The sequence below is a fragment of the Lathamus discolor genome, chromosome 6 (assembly GCF_037157495.1).
Source record: "Lathamus discolor isolate bLatDis1 chromosome 6, bLatDis1.hap1, whole genome shotgun sequence".
NCBI classification, from domain to species: Eukaryota; Metazoa; Chordata; class Aves; order Psittaciformes; family Psittacidae; genus Lathamus; species Lathamus discolor.
The window spans coordinates 29,387,884-29,405,735 of NC_088889.1; the positions used below are offsets into that span (position 1 = coordinate 29,387,884).

Consider the following 17,852-nt stretch of genomic DNA (forward strand, 5'->3'; position numbering starts at 1 on the left):
CCCCGAATACCACTGGTTTTACTTTTAAAGACTGAGACAAAGAAAGCATAAAGTACTTTGTCCTTTTCCTCATTCTTTGTCACTATTTATCTACCTGCATCGAGTAAAGGATGAAGATTCTTCTTAGACAACTTTTTGTTGTTAATGACTGTATAGAAAACTTTTTTGTTGTCTTTGTTGCTAAATGGCTGTATCAGTGATTATAGGGAACTCCCTCAAAATATTAGTGTCCAGATGTGACAACATATGAAAGCGCTTATCTGAAAATGTAACACAGGAATGATGGGGAGAATCATAAGGTGTAAGAGTTGTCCTTTGACACTCAATGAGAGATGTAGTCCATAGAAAGACTAGAGAAGGTTCTGTAAAGAAGATGAAGAGTTCATATTTGATATAATTAAAACAGTGAAGAGATGCATGGGGAAGGACAGCGTCACATTTTTGAAAAATCCTTGCAGAAATATGTTTGTCAGGAATAGGAAAGGACTTAGTGGTGTACTTGGGTAAAAATTTTGCTGTGCACATGGACAGCAGTGGCAATATATAGACATGTTGCATTAAAAAGAAAAAGTGCAGGGCTTAAACCAAACTGCTTGTGGAAACCTTAAGGAGATCTGAGGAAAGATGTGGGCTATGAATCTTTCAAGCAAACAAGACTGTAATGGTGTCCAGGCACATAACTCCTCAGGGGAAAGACTAGGGCAGTTTTAATCTCTGCATTAGTGGTGTGTGTGCTCTACTGGTGTGTGTGTTTCCATGTCTCCCAGTAAATGTCATAACCTTGTGGCTGCACAGACATTTCAGACTTCAGCTGCCCCTGCTTTACATGCATGGCAGTCACTAGTGAATATTCATTTTAAGAAATATATGAGAGTTTCTGTTTTCCTGAGCTCAGTGTGGAGCCTAGGCAATGAAGAGATGGCAGAGAGACAGGCTAAGATTTCAGCTTTGCTAAAAGGGGCGAACCTGAGATTCAGTAATAGCATAGCTGCTTTTATTTGTGAATGACATAGCCAACAAAGAGGCACAGAGGAGAAGGAAAAACAAAGCCAGTATTCTATAGGATCTCCATCAGAACTTGGAATGATGATCATATAAGACCACATACAAGCTCTTCAAGATAAAGTATTTTCTTTGCATCATGAGCTCTCTATATTTATGTCTGAGATTACAAGCTTTAGTTTTAGTTTAAAGCTGATCATGATCTTACTGTAGCTTCCATAGATTCCTATAGGGCTGAGGTTTTTAAGGGTGGTGGGACAAACACAGTAACAGAGGATGGTTAGGCAGAGTCAGTATCGATGTATGTCCTGTACAGTGAAACGGATCCTCTGAAGGAGAATAGGAGAATTGGTTTCTCAAGAGAGCAATCTTCCTGAAAAGAAATCTACTTAAACATGCTGTAGGAAATTATTTGAGGTTGATGAGTCATCTGGAAGATGTAGAACAAATGGGAAAAATAAAAGCGATCACCACACTTTCATTCAAACGTGATCCTAGACTTTTTTAAAGGGTTTTGGGTAGGGGAGGATCCAGGGAACTGTGCACCATGAAGTACAAATTTTATACTAAGTAAGTTATTAGGAACTATAATAAAGGATAAAGTTAGTGGACATAAAAATAATTATGATGTATGGTGGTAGAACCAGCATAGTTTATTTATTAGTGAATCACATTTCCCAGATCAATAGATCTGGTTGACGTACTCTGCTTGAATGTCTAAAAATGACAGAATCTCTCAAGAAAGACATTCAATTTCTTTAATCTGTAGTGAGGGAAGAGGTACAGGCAGTGTCTTCCATGGGTCAGGTCTTTCATGGGGAAGATCTGAGTAGGTCAGAGGGCAGGCAGGAGTGTGAAAGCCATCCCAGACCCTCCACTCAACCCATGTTTCTCAGAATCACTTTCCCTTTGTGTTTTCTCTAGTGTGAGCACCAAGGGGAAGGAGCTCAAGTAAATTACTAGGTGCCAGGTTTACAACAAGCAAAAGGAAATAGTTCCACATGCAGCGTGGAATTAAGTAGTGAAACGTGAATGTGACAGGATGACAGAAGTATACATGGATTCAGAAACTGAAAAAATCATATGCTTTTCTTTTGTTAAGGGCTGGCCAGCTCTGGAGGCAACCTCTGGCTCAGGAACCCTCTAAAATACTGATTGCCTCAAGGCGGGAGGGAAGTGTCAGCCTTTAGTTGACTCATTGTTATATTGTATCCCGAAAGAATTAGTGCTAATCATAGTTAGAACAGTGTGTTGCCTTTGACCTTGCAAAGTGTCAGTCACACATTCTAAAGGGAAAGCAAATTCAAGGTTAATATGAAGAAAAAAGAATTAAAAAAAAAAAAAAGAAAAAGAAAAAAGAAGCCATTTGCTTTCTTTGCCCGCCCCCACCTTTCCCCCCCCCCCCCAGCTTTATTGAGCACAGATGGACTCTCTGGGTTTCCCAAAGAAAGCAAGAATTAGCAGAAGAGGCATCATATTGATGAAGGTTTTGTTAGGATTTGTAATCTCTGAGGTTTTCCTAGTAAGCAAAACATGAGATCAGTAAACCAATTCTGTCTTGTTTATCTTGTGCCTTTGGAGTGCTACCAAATGCAAATGCGTGTACAACCCCTTAGAGTCTGGAAAACGTTATCCTGAAGTCACAGCAGAATTTTAAAGGTATGTGCATTTGGGACAGGTTGATGAACTGTGGGGATGACCTGCATTGCACAAGTTTGACTGAAGACCCAAAACTGAGTGCGATGCATTGATTATCTAATCAATTCCTCAAAGATTTGTTCAGCCAAAGACCAAGTGTTTGTGACTTCAGCTATCAGTTCAATGAGTAGCCCAAAAGTCTATGTTCACTTTGACTTTTTGCAGGATGTCATCTTTGAAGGACATATTGAAGGAATACTTGAGGAAGTCAGGAGAGAATTAGATGAAATCATAGAAGTCCAAAGAGAACAAGATTGTCTTTTGCCCTCAGGTTTCCGGATGCCTTGCCCCTTGCATTTTGCTTAGTTTGCATTAATTTAGGCCTAAGTTCCTTCAGCTATGCAGAACCCATCTCTCCTGCCTAGGTTTCCTGTTCGTTATTAATGTCACTCTATCCAGCCTCTGAATCTGATTTCCTTCCTTGAAGGCCTGGTTTCCTTCATTCTGCTCCACACTTCACACAGAGTAATTATTCAGCTGGTTTCTTTAGACTTCATCCAACTAATTGTGCCAGAGCTCTTTGAATAGGTTATCATTAAAGTCATACCAACCCATTATTGTGCTTTGTCTGGGAAGAATGTGTTGCAGCCTTTGTAAATAAATGGTGGATTCCCAGTGTAATGAGGCCTTCCATGACTGAAGAGTTTTATAACAACTGCATGAAATCGACTAGAATGTATAAATTGTACACAGGTTCCCCTTCTCCCTTCTCATAAATCACAGGTTACTGATGCACCTCTTCGCTACAGAAGAATTATTAAATATTTTGGTAAAAAGAGCTTCAGTTGCAAAAGAAAGGAACCACACAAGGAGAGAAGCCCTAAATAGAAATTACAAAGGTTATGTTCAAAGAGCTTCAGAATGAAAAGAAAATGGAGTGATAAATGGAGTGATACTGATGAAACAAGTTGGCTCAGGGTGGGATGTTTTTATAATGGGAGTGATCAAAGCAAACTCACGTGAGGGAATAATCTCAGGGAGAGTGCGAAGTTGTGTGTGGTAAAAGGGAAGTGATGAGGAAGTATATGATAAAGAACAGGAAAGACCGTGCTATAAAGCAGGTGGAGACTGGAGCGTATGAGAAGAGGGAGTACTGCTTCCTCAGCTGTTTGGTTGTCACGAACTGACATGATCAGTCTTGCTTTCTGTGCTTTCAGAGTAGCACCCCTGTCTCTCCAGCTGTACCTTGGTCTCCACCAGTGTCCTATTGGTCTAGAGTTAATAATTTGTGAGAACCATGTAGTCCTGTGTTCCTGTGTTAGGGAGCATGTAGCATGCTTCTGCTGTTACCATTATGGGAATTTGCTGTATCAGATGATGTCTTTGGGCCTGATGTTGTTTGTGCTTTATGTTGCTTTATCTCCTTTGAAGTTGGTGTTGGCATGTGTTTCTACAATTTGTTTCTGTTGCAGGTTTTATCTTGTGGCTTGACCTCTTTTCGTGCTCCTTGGGCTGTGCCTTCTCCCATGACAAGGGTGTAGGCCGGCCTGTTAACTTGTGCCATAAACACATTCCTTCCTTCAGGGTGGTACTGAGGGTGAGGCAAGAGGTTAATAGGAACTTCTTCAAATAGCTATGGAGTTTTGTCCGGCAGGATGCATGCTGTGCTGTTGTATCCTATCCTGCTGTACTGGCTCTGCATGCCTCACTTTAATAAGTCTCTCTCCAGTCATTGATGCAGGTGTGTCTGCCAGCCCTGTATCAGGAGGGAGTTAGAGCGGAGTCCTTCATCTATATGTAGGGATTGCCTGTCTAACTGTTGAGCTTGAACTTGGCTCTGTGCTTGTTGTTTTATGCCCTTGTATTGATACAAAGCAAATGATTGTAGCTTTGTTGAGGTCATGGCAGATTTTGTTCCCTTTGGCCTTCCATACTACAGCTCTCCATGTAGTTCAAAGTGGTTATTGTGTTCAACATTGTTGCATCATGAATTTTCCTGAATAACCAGACATCTATTTGCTTTTCAAGCCACAAAATTCCAGCTAAAAAAAGAGAGAGTTCTTGGGAACATACAAAACTAATCTGCATGCAAAAAAAAGTTAAGTTAGCAAGTGAAGGCAGTGGTGCAGTTAGTCAAGCATTCAAATAAACAGTCTTTTACTTTTCTGCTAATCCCTCTCTGCTCCCTCTTGCTTTTTTGTTTGTTTTTTTTTCTTCCCCAGACTTCCTCCTCCTGTTAGCTACTAATTGGTACAACGCTGTACAGGGTATGTCTTTAATCTGAGATATATATTGAGTAAGAGGAGTATGTGAAAAATAGTAACACATCATACAATCATAGAATAATTTGGGTTGGAAGGGACCTTAATTACCATCTAGGCCCACCTCCCCTGCCATGGTCAGGGACATATTCCTCTAGACTAGATTGCTCAAAGCCCCATGTACCTGGCCTTGAACACTTTCAGAGATGAGGCAGCCACAGCTTTTCTATGCAACCTGTTTCTTCCTGTATTTCTACTCTCTTTTCTAGCTGAAAATATCCTTTAAAATTTAGGATGACTCCTGCAACTCTTATTCAGCTGAGGTAGTTTCTCTCTCAAGGGTAAAAACCATTTAAATAGGAACTACACACTGTCAAAAGTCTTGCCACAGGATTTTGATCTTTAGTTTTGATCTGCTTTTAAAACTAAACATCAACTGAATAAAACTTGAGCTGTGGTTATCAACAAAACATGGCTGCATATAATTTCAACTGCAAAGTGAGTGTATTACACAGATAAACAAACATCTCTGCTGATAAGCATACTCATTTTGTGCACGACTGTTAATTTGTTAATGCTGCACTTACAAATATGTTTGAAAAATAGGGTCTTTTTTAGAATCATGAAGTTCAGTGAAAAAAAACCCAAAGCCAAAACTCCAAATCCCTAGCAAATAAAAATGCCTTCTCAGTGTTTTGGGTTTGGCTCATTCATGTGATAAAATAAACACATGAGTCATAAGAAAAATTAAAGATTATTTTGTTTGCCTGGTTAGCAGAGTTCCAGAATTATAAACTGGATTTACTACAGATGGTAGTGCTAGGCCATTCAGGGTATAACTGTTCCATTTTTGGAAGGGTCAGCACCATGGACCTTGAACATCTCAGGTCTTTTTCATGCTAGGGACTTCTGAGTTCATAAAGGTTTCAAAATTGAATATTTACTTTTGAAAATCAGAAGATAGATTTCTATTAGAAGAATTTAAAACCAGTTTTTAATTATAACAGAATTTTGCACATTGTTTCAAATAACTCTGCTTAGAGCTAAAATTTCACATACAGCTTGCAGCTTTTCAGTTATTTGCAACAGTGAAGTATTTCGTACTTTATATAAACATTTCATTTTGTCTTTCATCAGGTACAGTTTCCTTGTTTTCTTTGAAGAGTGAACGAATATCTATCTCCAGGTAACCGGAGGGATACCTTCATGGACAAATTACTATGAGGCAAGTTGGGGTGTGGATTTACAGTATGTTACCTACTCCACCCAATGGCTTCCCTTTATGGTACGTGTAAGGTCTTTGCCACCCATCCACTGAGGTGCAGACTATAGTACACTCAATGGGGGTAAGATTACATGGGCATCCCAGCAGTTGCTGCTAATGTACTGTAATTTCACAATATATGTTATCTCTTAGCAACTTGTTTGTGTGATATATATTTACCGCAGCAAAAGGTTGTACACAAACAGAAAGGGAGTTTAGAAGTGTATTACTTGCAACCCCAAACTCGGTATCGTCTTAGTAATAGGCAAAGTGTATTGTATTTGTGTGTAATACAGTGCATTTGTTATTGTGAAACTAATTTGTGGGCTGAAATGTTCATCAGGATTAGCATTTTATGTTTACTTTCTACTGAAATGTTTTTCTACACGTAAGTTAGAGACATTGATTTATTCAGTTATTGCAAGAAGACAAATAACATATTTACTATTATACTTCATTCATTTGCGAGAGATGTGGAGGGACTTCAGCCTCTGAAACAGAGGGTGATCTTCTATTTTTATCTCCTGTTACAAAGTTCTGCGTTAGAATTTTTTTAAGAAAATAAAAGGACTAGGAACAGTTCTGTTTTCTTTTGTATAGATATAAAACTGAGTCTATGGAGTGTGGCTAACGTATTTAACTTCATTTTCAAAAGGCTCTTATATTCTTTTTGTCTCCACTCCTAACTTTTTCCTTATCTCTCTGTTATTCACTCTAACATGCCGTGACTCATGTTTTCAGTGGTTCCATTTAGTTTTCACTTAAAATGTGTTAATACTACTTGCCCCTTGTCGTTTGCTTCATCAAGGAAGGGAGCAGAAACTATATAACATAGTAAATGAAATCCAACTAAATCCATACTTACTGTTGTTAACACTGAAATATCTATATCTATGGCTTAATTGTTAAACTCTATGAACTGTGAATATGTAATTACTAGAACTGTATTTGTAATTGCAGGTTTCCTTTCTCTTTTTATTTATTTGTTCAACAAAATTTGTTCAACAAAATCTCTGTAAAATATTCTAATATTTGAGAATCCAATTCTTTAAAGCTGTGGAACTGCAGTTTCCAAGGAATGGATTTTTGAAAATATTTTTGCACATAAAAATAAGGGATAAAAATATCCCTTTGCTTCTAAAGGGCTCAAGTTGGTTACAAGCCTGTATATAAACTGCTGAAAACTCAGATTTCTTTGTATACTAAACACCTTTGAAAATCTAACTTCCTAGAACTTAATTCACTTTTGAAAATGGGACATAGACTCTGCAAACGTTATGGCATTTCTGAAAACATTACCTTATGCTTCCCGTCAATGTTTATCATGTTGAGCCAAACTGCAGAGACTGCTGACAACGGTTGCTCTATTTGGAGAATGTGTACTTTGGCAAGCACAGATTTTGTTTTAGAAAAGTGCAAAACCTGGAATGGTATTTTTAGAGGAGCTATGAAGGGATTCCCATTAAGCTTCCAAACCCATTGGATAAGTACCTTAAAACTGGTAGGAGTGAAGAACAAAATGTGTCTTTTAGGGCTTAGAGTTATTTAGAAATAGAAATTAATCATGACTCGATGAGAAAAAAAATAACACAGCCATACCTTTTTATGTGTAACATACAGCCTATTTTCTCAAGGAGTCTGTAAAAACTAAGCCAATAATCCTGGAACTGATCTCACAAAAGCGGGAGATGCTGCCTACTTTTTTTTTGTGTTGTATTGTTTGCACTGGAGTACAAGGAGCCGCCTTGTTGGACACTGCCCTATACATATTTGCTTGAGTGACAACTCTTACCCTCCAGTAAATGAAAGGTAACCTGATCCTACATGAAAGAAAAGTAAATTAGTGCATTTTTACTGCAGGATTTCAGCATACATACAGTATCTGCTCAGAGAGTATCTGGCACCTACAAACTCCTACCTTTCTTGTCTTGCAGTAACCTGGTTTAATTCCTATAGGTTTATGAAACTATTGCAGTGGGCAAAATGGTAAGTAAAGCTTGTGATATATATGAATGAAACTCTAAGAGACTGAAACTTGATTCCCTTGAAAAGCCTTGAAAAAACATCAGCAGTTGGCATTTTCTGTGCTGACTTCAGTTGGGTTTGGATTAGGCAAAAGTAGGCTGCTGCAATCTTGCAGGAGTTCAGAGATAATGTCCTGAGATTGCACCAGGCTGTGAACTGCTGAGGCGAAATGTAAAGTCTTGACATCATGTTGCCACCGCATGAGCTGTTTATGAGCCTGCAGATTGCCCTGCCGTCAGTCGGGAAGCCTGGTGGAGCACAGCAGGTGCTGCAGCACCGACCTGATCCAGACCCTGCCGAAATCGGGGAGGAGGGCTGTTGTCATTTAGCTTGCTTGGGTGAGGCCCTCCTCCGGAAGCAGTAGCCAACACCAGGTGAGTCCAAAATGTGAGTTCCTTTATATTTCTTCTGTCCTACAGTTGCTAAAGCTTCTCCTCCTTTAGCAGCTGTTGCGGTGTCTCTTCACTTAACAGCTCTAGAGCAACTGTTGCTTTTTCTTTCCTTTCATGCCACAGCCCATTATTAAGCATACATACATAGATCTATAATACATACATTCTTGTACATTGATTGAAGATGCAAAAGGGACATGTGTCTGTGGGAAGTTTCAGTCTTGTAATGGCCTGAGGAAAACAAAGTTACTTGATTTTGGTTTTTTTTTCTTTCTCTAGAAGTTTCCTGTTGTGATACTTTGGAATTTTCCTAACAAATTCACATTACTGGTGTACACATGTGTTAATCTTTTCTGTGAAGAGAGAGAAAGTTTGTCCCAACTGCCAGTCCATCAGTGAGATTTCTTGCTAGGCTACCCAGGCACATGCTTGGCAGATAGAAGAGGCAACAGAGAAGGATGTCCAGCATACTGAGGTGGTGCCTATGCATGCAGGATCTAAAAAGGTGCATGCTGTTTGTGGAGCAATGGATATGCCCAGAGTTAAGGATACTGATCTGCCATCATGTGTCTACAGAACATCCTAAGTCAACCAGCTTTCCCATGCCCACTGTCAATGCAGTTATAATCTCTCTGCTTCCAAACAGATATAAAGGCATATTTAGCTTTTGAAGGTTTTCATAGATTGCTGCCAAAAAAAAGTATCTGTGGAACAACTGAGATGAATCATTTGGGCCATATTTCATCTGGTGCATGTTACATGGCAATTACAAAGAAGGGAATTCCCTTTTCATTTAGCGCCACAGATGTAACTCACACTGCTTCTTCAGTGATACATCCCACATTTTCTGTGTCCATTGAATTAAACCATTATAGGTACGATTTTCATCACTAGACCTTTTCTTCCCACCTCAGACATATTAGCCATACAATGACATTGCAAACAGTTCCAGCCACCCATAAACGGATTATTGGTTACCTTTACTGACCAAGTTCAGTACATCGCTGAAGTCCTTAGCCTTCTGAACAAGCAGTTCACTCTTCCAGTATCATTCATGTTTGTTCTCATTGCTTATTGTCCTAGAGCTCATTTTCTCTGGGCTATTGTCAACATTGCTTAACAGAAGCCTTTTCAGGAAGGGCAGCAAATCCTATGTCCTTTGCCTTTGAGAATTTGGAGGTATTGTTTAATCTTCAGCATATATGTCTGTCCTTGAATGATGACCTCCATAGACCACTGAACATGTGCTCATTTAGATGATTAATTTCTTTTATAAGTGTGATTTTCATTATGATTGTGAAGTGATGGCACATCTAGCATCCCATGTAAACAATTTAATTCTTTTGGAGTTGTGCAGACCTACAGTTCCCTTGGCTGCAGTTTAAAGACATTAAACGTATTCAGAATGTTTGTTTTCTGCTAAATTAAGTATCTGTGCTTGACAAATCCCATTTTGCTCATTTGTTTTCTTGTTGCTAAGCAGTGCAAAGTCCAGATCAGAATTTAACTTTTCAGCCTGTCAGAGTTGAGATAATGGCGTTTAGCTCCTGAATACAATTGCAAATGATTGTAATAACATAGCTGGAAACAGTGTTATCTCCTGAACAATGAGTTAGTGCAATGGATTAGTAGAACAACCACATGTGCAGCTGTAATATGTCACCCTAAGGCTATTGCTCAGGAGTGAAAATAATCCTTTGAAAAAAGTACACATTATTTTTCTAACCAGTGTGAAATAACCAGCTTCACCTGCAGCTTCCCAGAAGGGAAGAAGTTGCTTCTTGCTGAAGTATGAAGTATGCCCTTTTAAGAAGTATGTTTGTTTGAGCCTGAAATATGTCCCATTGAGAGGTCACCTCTCAGATCTAATCTGCATTCCAGGGAGCGCTTTGCTCAAGGACATGCTCAAGTTTTTTCTGAGTTGTTTTGTTTCAATTCGCTTTCATTGCCTTGAGACCTGAAAGCAAAGATGCTTTTACAGACCCTGCTTTCAGGAAGGAGTACACTTTTCCTCCCTCCATTTCTTTATCCATACCTGTGATTCATACATTTCTTCAGTGTGCATCAGCTTGATGTTGCAAACTTTTAATTTCACTTGTGTGATTTCCGCTACCCTAAGATATTTTTGTAATTCCAGAACTTTAATTATCGCATGGGTCTGCGTACCAGCATCCAATTTAAAATGAGCAATGACCTCTCTATTTTCTAATTATCAGTAATTCATCTCCTGGTGTGATGTTTTCTAGTGTTTCTACAAAAAACTCCTTCGGATCAGTAGTCAGAAAGGGCAAGGACTTCATTATGCAATGCGACTGCTGTGGCTTGTAAATTCTCTCAAAGTTGTATGGTCAATTGAACTTTTGTTCCATTTTTTTCATTTTGTATGATCTGTGTTACCTTGGTCTGGTTGTCACAGGAGGCATCGTGAGCTAGTCTTGCCAGATTTGCATACTTCCCAGAGTAGGTCTACTCTGTGCAAAGCATCTGCAGAGATATCTAAGGGAGCCCTAAACGACATAGGTCAGGTATCAGAAGCAGTGAAGTCATGGAGTCACCAGTGTGGCACTCTGATACACGGTGTGTCTTTCTGACTGGAATTCCCATTCTGTCAGTACTCTGGATTCTCATGTGTATCTGAGAGCATGCAAAATACTGTCTACAAGATTTATTCTGGACCACACAACTTCCCTTCGGAAAATGTTGGAACTGCTACCTAGGGCTAATTCTTAGTTCATTCAGCAGTCTGTCTCCGAGCTTTTCTGTGTTGGACTCCATTCAGAAGTATTTTTTGGATAAGACAGTTGGCATTTGTGTCCAATTTGTGCAGTATGATGTCATGCTAGACATCTAGGTTTGTTCTAAGTTAGCTGGTGTGAATATATGACAAGCAACATGCTGTGCAGAATTCAATTTTCACATTTGAATATTAACACAGCCATATCAGCATAACCGTCATGACGTCTAGAGGCATGTACAGTTTCAGCATCATGTCACTGCCTCAGTTCTCTTGCTTTCAGTTCTGGGACCAGTGAGGAACTTGCAGAGCATAGCAGTCTCTAAGGCTGGCTCAAAAAATGGAAAAGTTTGCTTTTCATCCCTATTTTATCACAGCTCTTTTCTTAGTTTTATTTCCCCTTTAATCCCACAGTGAAAAGTCTCCTCTTCATATTTCAGTTCTACATGGAGAACAGTGCTTCCTCCTTTCTGAGACACAGCTTCTTACTTGCCCTACGCTGGTCATAATCTCTGGTGTCTCACTGCATGTCTAGCAGAAGTAGCTTGAGGAAGTATTATGCTGAAGGTTAGGTTAGACTGTCTTGTTTCCCCCCGCACCCACGAGAAGTTATAATGAATCAAACAACTTCAAATACACTGAATGAGCAACAGTTGGTTGCTAAATTCTTACATCTGTTTCCAGAGTATTTAGATAATTGGTACTCTGCTGTACTCAGGTAAGTCAGCATTTAACCAAATGCATAACGACTTGATCTTGTCCAAAACCAAAAAAAGGATCTCATGATGACTGTCATCCTTTTGCCTAGTTTCTGTTGTTTGTGCTGACAGAGTAAGCTGCTGTCTGCATATTTTCTACAAAATGGCTGTTGATATTTCTGTGATGATAAGAAGCACCTTGAGATTTATTGATGAAAAATGTGCTAGTGTCTGGCATATTTTTACTGTGACAGAAGAGTACTCTAATTCAGGATTGCTGCCAGTCTGACTATCTGTGCAGGACATGAAATTCTTCAGTTTTGCTTATTTTGAGTAAGCCATTCAGAAGGGAAGTCAAACCTCAAGAAAGAAAGTAAGAAAAAGAAATCAAGATATTCTTGATGTTGTCCCTGTGTGGTTTATTAATTTAATATTGAGAATTTTCTTTTTGTGGTCCGCTGTGAATCTCAGTTTGAGTATAGGGGGGATTTTCTTTTCTGCAGTCTTTTTGCCTCCTCTATTATTTGAAATGTCAACAGGTGGTAATAAAGACCAACAGTAGAAAGCCACTAACTTCAGTTTCTGCTATCAAGGTGTTAGTGTTTTAGGACAATGTGATTGTTGAAACTAAGAGGAAAATGGTCTTACATGGGTTTTCTCAGCAGACAGAAAATTAAAACCTGTAAAATTTCACCGAAAGCAGATCAAAGAAAATTTGCAGGGGCAAGCTGTTAAAATTGCAAAACATAGGAAGTGTGGGACAGTGATTCGCAGACTGCTTGGGAAGAGAAAAAGGAGTTTTCTTTTGTAGCAGGAAAGACATGTTTAACTGAAATACCTGCTGAGGAGGAAAGGAGCTAACTTCATGGGAAAAACAATTCCCTGGCTTTGAGAAGAAGCCATGAGCAGTAAACCTGCTGGGATACTTCCCTACCTCCTCTCCAGAATAAAAAAGGTGGGGAGCTGGGCAGGAGAGAGAAGAGCTGCCAAGCCATAGCCACTTCTGCCCTTTTCCTGAAAGGTGTTCTCATTCTGACAAAACACTGCTGGATTTGAGAATAGTGACCTTGACAGTTGTTTGTCTTTACCTACAGCCATGCATTTTCAGCGATAGGTAAAGTATCACAAAGTGTATCTGGGAAATGTGAAAACGTAAGGTGTATTTATTTGCTTGTGACTAGCACAGGTCCTTCAAGAGTGAATGCAGGAAAAGTGTGAATTTAATTCTGGAGGCTCAGGAGAAGAAGACTGAAAGTTAAGGGAGTCATGAATAGGGATGCTTAGGGACATAAATATGTGGGCTGCTGTCATTTCCATTGAGTGATAAGAAAGGATTGAGAGACTGAGAAAGATCTTTGGAAATAAAAATGAGACATTGAAGGAAGAGAATAGTTCAGCCTTTGGGGGTGGGGGTGGGGTTGGGGGTGTTTGTTTGTCAATCACTTGTTTTTTTTGTTTCCCTATACTTTTTTAAAGAGAGATTAATACAGGCAAATCTATTCTATTTGACTGAAACACTGCATGCCAGTGAGATTCTATCCCAAAAGAGGCTGTCAGGGTGATGTTCCCAGGCGGAGAAATGCTTTAGATAGCTTCAGAACCATAAAGAATATAGCTGTATGTTTTCTGGAGGTGCCAGTCCACTCCAAGCTATCTCAATCATTGATAGTTTGCTCAGTTCTTCAACCTGTTTCTTGTGTGGTGAAATGGATTTACTGTTAGGAAATCCTGGGACTAAAGGGATTGTGAAAAGTCCCATAACTAAACAGAGCTGCCTTGGGGTGCTTTCTGTCTCTGTAGGTCATCTCTAATAGCACCCTACTTACTGAGCCATAGTTTTTGAGAAATCCTTCAAGATTTGAATCATTTATAAAAGGCTGTATTTTTGTTATTGCAGGGAAATAGAGGTTCTAAATCAGATGGATCACACTTCACAGGTTGCATAGGCTGAACACTGCCCCGTATTATATTTTCTGGAGAAAGTACTGCCAAGCTCTGGAAAAGTACAACTTAATATAAATTTGTTTTCCAGTCCCTGTTGCCTCCCTTTTTAATTATAGTTATGAGGAAGTGCTTTAGTTTCAATGGGACAACAAATTAAGAGATTCTTCCATCTCTTTGAAGGTGTACACACACCTGGTATCTGTGGTTTAGCACAGGCTAAGGGGAGGCTCTGGGGCCCTTGTTTATGCAGTAGAATTCCCTGCTCGTGCCACCAGTGGTTACTGGATATAGCAGAAAGAGGAACCTTTCATAAACAAACCTCTCTAAACCTCTTTGCTCAAAGCCTATGTATTTACACTAAATTCTGCCAGCTGGGGATTAAGCACATACAAACAATACAGTGCCAGCTCTGTTACAAGCTTTCTCTGTTTTAGAAAAGTCCCCAGTGTATCTGAGGGAATTTCCTGTTCACTATCCATGTCATATCTTCAACACATTCAATATTACTCTGGAATATCCCAGTCTTCAAACCTAAACATAATGGCTGAAATCTTTGTAAATCAGTATTCTGCTTATAGCTATAGATTGTTTATAGTTATTGAAACTTTTTCATCACATACAGAAATTATGCAGTTGGGTCAGGAACTGTTACCTTTTTCTATACCTTCCTCTCATAGCTTGACACTGGAAACACATGAAAAACAAGTTTGGATTTGCTTTGAAACTGCTGTCCAGAGTTTTACATTATTGATATAAATTGATCCTGTATTGATTTTCTGTACTTTCTTTCCAATCACAGGGCAGGCTTTTCCATGTTCAGTAGCAGGCTTTCTCTTGCAAGTGTCCCGAGGTGTGGTCTAGGTGTGTTCAAATCTAGCTTAGTCATTCATCCATCACCTTGTCATTAGCATGGCGTCTGTATTTAATTGGGCTTTCTTCCTTCCTTCATCAGAAATCAGTTTTTATGTACCGTGGAAACTGAAGCCCATTATTTAAAGTTAGCTCTAGGTGAGATTCTTGGCTTGTATAGAAGAAACAGTGAAAATAGTATCTCAAATACTTTCAGGTGAGGCCATGTGTGAAGAACATAACGTGTGAGTCCAGCATACTGCCTCAAAGCCTTCTGTTTCTCAAGCTTTAGTTCATAAGCAACTTGTTTAAGAGAGTTTTCTTTCAATCTATTGAGTTGCTTGGTAGGTTGTAATCATCAACAACTTTCACTGGTTGCAACTCTGCCTCCCAGAAAATGTTGCTGAGTTATTGTTGTGGTTAGTGTTTTAACTGGGCTTATACACAGCATGGAGATCAACATTCCATCTAGTTTGTGTATAGGAAGGGTTAGTTCCTTCCCAAAAATCCTTGCAATTTGAAGAAAAAATGAGAGAAGTTATCCTAATTTTAGAAATGAAGACATGAGATGCTGTACTTGGGGGTCTGGGATTTCTGCTCAACACCAAGTTACCCATGACTCAGCAGTAAGCTTTTGCAGAAAACGCAGCCAACACCTTGAGCTGCATTAAGAAGAGTATCACTAGCAGGTCAAGGCAAGCGGTCCTTCTTCTCTGCTCATCCCTGGTCTACACATCTGAAGTGCTGCATCCAGCGCTGTGCTCCTCAGGGCACGAAGGACTGGGGCATAGTAGATTGACTCCAGTAAAGTGCCATAAAAGTGATTGAGGGTTTGTAGCAGCTAGGATATTGAGGAGAGGCTGAGAGAGCTGGAACTGGTTGGCCTAGAGAAGAAAAGGCCTGTGGGTATCTTACCTATGTGTATAAGTATCTGATTTCTGATGGGAGGAGGAAAGAAAGAGATTGCTTCTTCTCAATGGCATCCAGTGAGAGTACAAGGGGGAATTAGTACAAATTAAAATACAAGAAATTCCATTTAAATGTGGAGAAAAGAACTATTACAGTGAAGTGTCATCAAACACTGAAACAGGTTGCCCAGACGCATTGTGGAATCTCCATCTATTGTGGAAGAAGTCAAAACCCAGCTGGACATTATTGTGAGCAACTCGCTGTAACTGACCTGCTTTGAGCAAGGGGTTGTTCTATATGGTCTCCAGAGTTCCCTTCTTCAATGTTTCCGTCATGCTGTGCCCATCAGCTTGCCCCCAGAGTTGCAGGAGTTTACTGTAATGAGTGGAGCACAGGATACCAGGCTGTCCAATCTGACCCAGCTGAACTTGGCACATGATCAGAGGGGCCTGCTCCCTACGTCCCAGGTCACAAGATAGTAAGCTGGTCTAAAGACTTGCTCTATTTAACACCCATGTTCTTAGGATTCTGCCCCCTGTCCCCAGGCCATGCTTGTAACTGGGATCACCTTTGTGCAATGGCATCCCAGCTGCATTCCTTCTTCCCAGGCACAGAGTCATGCAAGTGGCCCCGCAGTTGCTATCACAGCTCTTGTTGCCAGCAGCTTCCCTGTGTGGGAGTGGATAGTCAGGCACATTTACAGCAACATTTGTTAATGTAGCAAACTGGTGTTTTAAGCCCTACATCTTTCAAATCATCACTGGCTTCATCTGGAGATAATCAAGCCCAGGCATAGATATGCAGAAGACAAGAAGACTATGTCACAAAAATTCGGATTGTCCCAATGCATCAAGCTTTGTCCTCCTGCCTTAGTGGCAACAATGCTATAGTCACTGGAAATTATGTTCAAGATATTTCTTTGTAGTTACTACCTCTGATGACTCTTTTGTTCATAAAATAGTAGATTTGGGCAACTAAGATGTGTATGAATGTTTGATGTTAAGAAACAGTAGATTCATTTTGAGGAAAGCTGCTTTGAATCTAACCAGGGCGATCAGATAGTCATGAATAATAAGAAGTCACGTGTGAAACATATATTCAGCAAAGTTAGGTGTCCAGTAAAACTAGTTTCAACATTGTTTGCACTACCTAATCTCTAAAATTATAATGTGTGAGTCACAGCCCTTAGATGATCTTAACCTTTACTAGAGGATACCCTGCTTTGTGTTCAGCAGCATAAACAACTGAACAACGACCTGTGCAGACCTGGTGAATACAACAGGACCCTTTTGACTTTTCGTAAGTAATGAATTTTTTTCTGTGGAAAAATTGTCAAACATTATATGAAGGAAAGCAGTTTTGAATAGTTGGTTGAGAAATTACCACATTTGTATTCAAGTTACAGTTTAAAGGTTTTTTATTGTTTTGTTATGCTTTTGGGTTTTTTAAAATAAAAAGATAAGTCCTCTGTGAGATAGGCATGTTTGCATAGTATAACTCTTCAAGAAAAGTGCATCTATGAATGATTTAGAGAGTTAAATGAAGTAAATGGATTATAATAACAAATATATGGCATGAAATGAAATGAAATGAAATGAAATGAAATGAAATGAAATGAAATTAAATGAAATGAAATTAAATGTAGGTAGGGACTTGAGGATTGCTCTCTGAAGTTTCTAGAGAGTTTGAAAAAAACCTGTGGATAGAGGTAAAGGTTAAAAGAAGTGGAGTAAGAGTGATGGTGGAGCAAATCACAAACAAATCAAAGAGGTCAAATTTAAATGTGTTCTAGATACAAAAGTGAACTGTCTGAAAGTGGTTTGTCATGGGGCTTAGGCCCCCCCTAGAGATAGTAGTATTGCTATAACTGTAATATTAATGAGGTGTGAATTAAAGAATATTTATATTATATATATATATAATATATATATCATATATTATTAAATCAGAGATCAATGTTGTGAGTTCAATGGATTTTAGAGAGCAAAGACACTGGAAAGTGAACACAGATATGGGGTCATTGTGGGAGCTGGTAAGGATTCAATGATTTTACAGGGCAGAGTCTGAATACCATTTGTCACTACAAGTCAGAAACCTAAAGTATTTTTCCCCTTTGAAAATCCTTACATTTTCCTC

General features: G+C 39.3%; 1 protein-coding gene across 8 annotated transcripts in view; it reads left to right on the plus strand.

Moving 5' to 3' along the window:
• The window catches only part of LOC136017319 (alpha-1-antiproteinase F-like), a 40,151-nt gene that overhangs the window by 11,224 nt on the left and 11,075 nt on the right, over positions 1-17,852 (plus strand). The window contains exons 2-4 of one of the 8 annotated variants that reach the window (XM_065685533.1): positions 6,039-6,126; positions 8,306-8,577; positions 16,949-17,015. The gene's annotated coding sequence lies outside the window, so the exon portion shown is untranslated. Of the gene's footprint in view, positions 1-6,038; positions 6,127-7,984; positions 8,152-8,305; positions 8,578-16,948; positions 17,016-17,852 lie in introns of those variants that run through there. The other 7 variants (XM_065685532.1, XM_065685526.1, XM_065685529.1 and 4 more) reach the window with 7 other exon arrangements.